Below are 6,000 nucleotides of genomic sequence, written 5' to 3' on the forward strand. Positions count from 1 at the left end.
CATCAGCGGACAGATCCTCGCTGAGCAGGTGGATCCGGCTAAGGGTAAATGTTTGTTAAAGGGGTTGTAAACCTTGCAGTTTTTTCACCTTAATGCATCCTATGCATTAAGGTGAAAAAACATCTGATGGTTCAAGGCTCCCCATCTCCCCAGTTTACTTACCTGAGCCCTCGAAAGTCCCGCATCGAGAACGTGCTGGCTTCTTGGCTCTTCTCAGCCTGGTTTTCTCTCCTCTTTATTGGATAGATTGATAGCAGCGCAGCCATTGGCCCGCTTTGCTTTCAATCAAATCAAAATGAGCTGGCCACTGGGGGGCGGGACCGAGACATACACTCTGTGTCTATGGACGCAGAGTGTATGATATGGGAGCATGCCCGTAAGGTAACCCCCTTGGGAGAGAGCTTCCCGAAGGGGTTATCTATTGGGGTGAGGAGCCGAGACAGTTGCCGTGGGACCCCAGAACAGCAGGATTAGGGCCACTCTGTGTAAAACGAACTGCACAGTGGAGGTAAGTATAACATGTTTGCTATTTAAAGAAACAACAAAAAAACAAACCTATACAACCACTTTACGTGTACTGGTGCATGAATAAAGTGTAATCCTTATCTTATTTGCTGCTCCAGCAGGGTCCCTCCAGCTGTGTGATCGATCCTGAGAATGAAAGGCAGGAAAAAGCTAAATAGCGACACCTACCTATGGGACCAAGAATGACACAAAGAGACAGATATATTATTAAAATGATTGGTTGGTTACTTACCTGTAAAAAACTTCAAATCAGGTCATGTGACTAGAAGAACCTATGAGAAGGAAAGAAATTTACAATGGTTATCAGAACGACGCCAGTAGCTGAAAAAGAACCCCCCCCCCCCACCACCACTTCTTTCGCTGTCCTGGTATATGTGAAATGGTCCCTTTCTTTTTTGTAATGTTAGGGGATAGTTGTTAAATGGTACACTTCTAGTTCGAGCTTTAATGGCTGAACTATTGATCGGTATAATAGTTTGTAAATATTTGGTAAGATTACAGTAATTGAAAGTCAGTTATAAGTAAATTATCTCACAAAAGTGAGTATACACCTCACATTTCTGTAAATATTTTATTATATCTTTTTATGAAGAAATGCTCCGCTGGAGGTTATGTTTTTTGTGACATAATGTTTTACACAATGTTTTTTTGTTAATTCAATAATATTGTTATTTTGATTTTTCTCCGGTGTTTTCATGCTATTTAAGTTACAAAATATATTTCTTCCATCAACTGAAACACAACAGTTTAATTTATAGGGAGTCTTTTACTTTACTTCAATGTTTTATGATTGTGTGCACTTTTTTTGTGTCTGCTACACATGTTTTTATTACATAACTGTAGCACCCTGATGGTTAGGCAGGGTTGCTGGTAAATTTACCTGCCCGGGTATAGTTGTCTTGGCCAATTGATAGGAGATCAATTGATTCCGTCCTAATTCTGAAATTGCTGCACTTCTCTCTTCTGTCAATAGAGGGCCGAGTATCTGGTGGCATTAGATAAGACAAGGGCATTGCAAGGACAGATTAGGAATAGATAGGGTGTCTCAGCCAATGGGCAGGGATCTTCTTGGGTCCCTTGGCCTGAAGGGAGAGCCTATTTATTTTTTGTGAAGTCAGGTGATCAGGGTTCTGTGCCACCTGGGCAGCTGTCTGGGTGGATGTGTGTTGTGCTGCCCGGGCTGCTAGGCCAGAGCCTGAGGCATATCCTAGGGACATCTGGCTGCTAGGCTGTCTGAGGGCCTATCCAGAAGCAAGAGAGCAGCACAGGGTTGGGACTGCAGCTTGCAGTCCAACCATAAGTGACGGTTTTGACATGGTTGGAGGTAGAGGGGAAGCTGTCGCCACTAAGGGACCATCCACCCATTACCAGGGAGCACAGTGAGTAGCTGAAGCAAGTTCCAGAGCAGTATTTTACCCAACCGGGGACTGTGAAGAACTGGGAAACATCAGCAGGTGTCAAGCCAGGGACCCAGCCAGCGGAGGTGACACTTGCAGAGCAGCCTTGTGTACCAAGCCAGGGACTGAGCAGTGGGGTGACACTTTAGAAAGATACTCATTGAGAAGGTTGGATGAGCTCAGGAGATCCAGTGGCAGTGGATCAGCAAGTCTAATGAGTCTAGTGAGAGATACTGGGGAGCTCAGTGAAGTGAAGATCTACAAGAAGTGATTGTAGAGGAAGTACAGAAGTTTGTTACAACTTGTGTTAGAAACTGGTACAAGACTGTGCCCTATGAGACAGCGCTCCTACACATGCAGATGTGGTGTCTGGTTGGGTGCCTTTCCCTGCATGGCTGTCTACCTAAAGAAGTCTCTGAGTCTGCTAATTACCGCTGCAACTACTTAAGGGTGTCCTGGCCCTAAACCCTCTCTGCCATAGTTCTGTTCTAGAGAAAATAAATCTCTGTGCATTCAAGAAGTGTCTGGCACCCTGAATCTACCTTGCATTACACCCACTATGCCTTATAACCCACTATACGCAGAAGTCCCCAACTCTGCAGGTTCTCATTAGACCAAAGGGGACCTGGGACCTTGCTACATAAATATACAAAATACGTTTTTTAGTGGTGGAATAACCTAAGGCAGGGCCGATTTTGTCAGTCTAGACAATGGGTATTTGAGTAGATTTCATTTTGTGTTTTTTTTTTTGTTTTTTTTACTTTATGCCATCCCAAGATATATAGTTATACTGATACCGCCTCAGGTGTTCTGCATTATGTTCTGGTAACTGGTTTTCCTGCCATGTGTAGGTGGATAGCCCTTCCCATTTAATTACCTTTGAAGGGGAGGCAACTCCTACATATATACAGTGGAACAACCTGATTCACATTTGCTATGGTTAAGCGCCCATCTGTGGTGTGAAGTGCGTTAGTTATCTGTCCTGTACCTCTGTTACCGTAAGTGACTAAAACAAAGAGAACCCGCTTCAGGTGTCTGTTTCCGAATGATCTCTCCCCTCTCCAGGCGTGGGTGCAGCTCAATATGTAACCATATGCAAGAACTGAACAAAAAGGTCTGAATGGCCGCACTCCAATGAAAAACTATTTATTTATTGTTATGATAAATCCATACAGCAAGTATAAAACCACTAACACGTTTCACACCTTTATAGCAGGTACTTATTCATAGCTAAATTTTCCAAGAATGACAAAGACATACTGTATACATGCAATCAAGCAAGACCGCAAATTGGTGTAATTAAGTATCATGTACACCCACTACAGATGACACGGTGTTCTGAATTGATATTAAGGTGAGTCAGTTGGAGTATTCCTTCGCATAAACACAAAATGAACTTAAGAAAAGGATGACTGAAACTGACCCATAAAAATAAAAAACACATGGATTAATGGTGATGCATGCATAACTATAATGAAACCTATATATATATATATATATATATATATATATATATATATATATATATATATATATATATATACTTTGATAAAATGCCTACAGAGTTTCCTGGCAGAAAAACCTGTGTGTGCTTAGCATTAGAATTCTCATATAAACATGTATATAGAAACCAAGAAACCAAAAAAAGTTTATATTAATAAATGTTGCTCTTGCGCATGCACAGGTAGGTAAACACAATTTCTTTAGAAAACTCCCGTAGGCAATCCGGATTCATATCACACAGCACAGCATAAAAAAGCTGTTATTAAGCCCATGACAAAAGAACCAGATAAATATATGCAGACCGTAGTTCCAGCCCTAAACAACATGTTCATGGTTGTAGTCCAATCACTTTGGTACAGGTATGCAATACACCTCCTGCGGACATGTAGAACACCTTTTAAATATACATATTATGACATGAAAACTGGGAAGAATAGATATATGCAAAGAAACAGATATGCCGCGTAAACACGGTTGGATTTTCCAACGGAAAATATCTCATGGGAGCTTTTTGTCGGAAATTCTGACCGTGTGTAGGCTCCATCGGACATTTTCCATCGGAATTTCCGACACACAAAATGAGATCTTTATCTCACATTTTCTGACAACAAAATCCGTCGACTGAAATTCCGATTGTGTGTACACAATTCCGAAGCACAAAGTTCTATGCATGCTCGGAATCAAGCAGAAGAGCCCCACTGGCTATTGAACTTAAATTTTCTCGGCTCATCATACGCCACCGCGTTCTTGGCGTTCGGACATTCTGAAAATATTGTGTGACTGTGACTATGCAAGTTCGAGCCAACATTCGTCAAAAAAAAATCCCATGGATTTTGTTGTTGGAATGTCCGATCCTGTGTACGTGGCAATAGACATGATGAGAACAAGAAAAAAACTGTCAGAGACATTATATATATATATATATATATATATATATATATATATATGTATATATATATGTATTAGGGATGAGCTTCGTGTTCGAGTCGAACATACGTTCGACTCGAACATTGGCTGTTCGGCCGTTCGGCGAATTCCGAACATTTGGGCCGTTCGCGTCAAAATTCGAGTGACGCGCGCGCGGACCACAATGCACTGCGGTGGCGCAGTGCATTGCTGCCCCATGATTGGCCAAGCATGCACTGTGACCCCTCATGCTTGGCCAATCGCAGCGCCGGCAGCGAGGAGAGCCATGATTGGCCACAGGCATCCTGCCTGTGGCCAATCATAGCTCAGGCTGTGTAGTGCACGCCCCACACTATATAAGGCCGCCTTTGAGGCGGCCTCGTGTAGTGTGTTAGTTAGCATCTGAAGCAGTGGGTGTTCTGTGTACCTTCAACACAGTTACACACCAATCGTTTTTGGCTGATTTCCTATCTTGCTGCTGTGTAGTGGTTGTTGTCTGTGCCCTGACTGCAGTATACACCACTATATTCACCTCACCTATATAGCTAGTGATCTAGCTTTAACCACTTAACAACTGCCCATTGCCGATTAACGGCTTCAGGGCGGTTGTTTAACTCTGAGAGGCCGTTAATTAACGGCCTCCCAGAATTCTGCTCTCGCGCGCCCCCTGGGGCGCGCACTCGAGAGCATCCGCCGGATCCACAGGACCCGGCGCATCACGGATCACGGTAAACGGCCGCTCATAGCGGCCGTTTACCACGTGATCGCTCCGTCAAATGACGGAGTGATCACTTGTAAACAAACCGGCGTCATGTTATGACGCCGGTTCCTCCCTCCCCTCTCTGTACCGATCGGTACAGCGGAGGGGAAAGAGATCGGTGTCAGCAGCGATGTGGGCTGCATCTGCAGTGCCCACATCGCTGCTCACCGAATTTAACCCCTCAATTCCCTGCCAATACTCTGCAATACCAGTGCATACTCTGCAGTACCCTGCCATTACTCTGCAGTACCCCGCCATTACTCTGCAGTGCAGTACCCTGCCATTACTCTGCAGTACCCTGCCATTACTCTGCAGTACCCCCCATTACTCTGCAGTACCCTGCCATTACTCTGCAGTACCCCCCATTACTCTGCAGTAACCCCCATTACTCTGCAGTAACCCCCATTACTCTGCAGTACCCCCAATACTCTGCAGTACCCGCCATTACTCTGCAGTACCCGCCATTACTCTGCAGTACCCCCAATACTCTGCAGTACCCTGCCATTACTCTGTAGTACCCCCCAATACTCTGCAGTACCCTGCTATTACTCTGTAGTACCCCACCAATACCCCGCCAATACTCTGTAATACCCTGCCATAAATTGCCATACCCAGCCATACTCAGAGATACCCAGCCATACTCGGTGATACCCTGAAATACCCAGCCATAGACGCCCCCCACCCCTCACCGCCCTCCGGTGCTTCTACCAACTCGCCAGTATGATCAAAACCAGAATCTTTTTTTTATTTTTTATTTCAGGCTTCCCAGCCTAGAGGTGAGATGTGGGGTCATATTGACCCCCCAGATTTCACTGTAAAGAGGACCTGTCACCCCATATTCCTATTACAAGGGATGTTTACATTTCTTGTAATAGGAATAAAAGTGATTTAAAATTAAAATATATTTTT

This window comes from Lithobates pipiens, unplaced genomic scaffold (genome assembly GCF_037356315.1).
Source record: "Lithobates pipiens isolate NorthernLeopardFrog02 unplaced genomic scaffold, aLitPip1_a1.2 Scaffold_1, whole genome shotgun sequence".
NCBI lineage: Eukaryota > Metazoa > Chordata > Amphibia > Anura > Ranidae > Lithobates > Lithobates pipiens.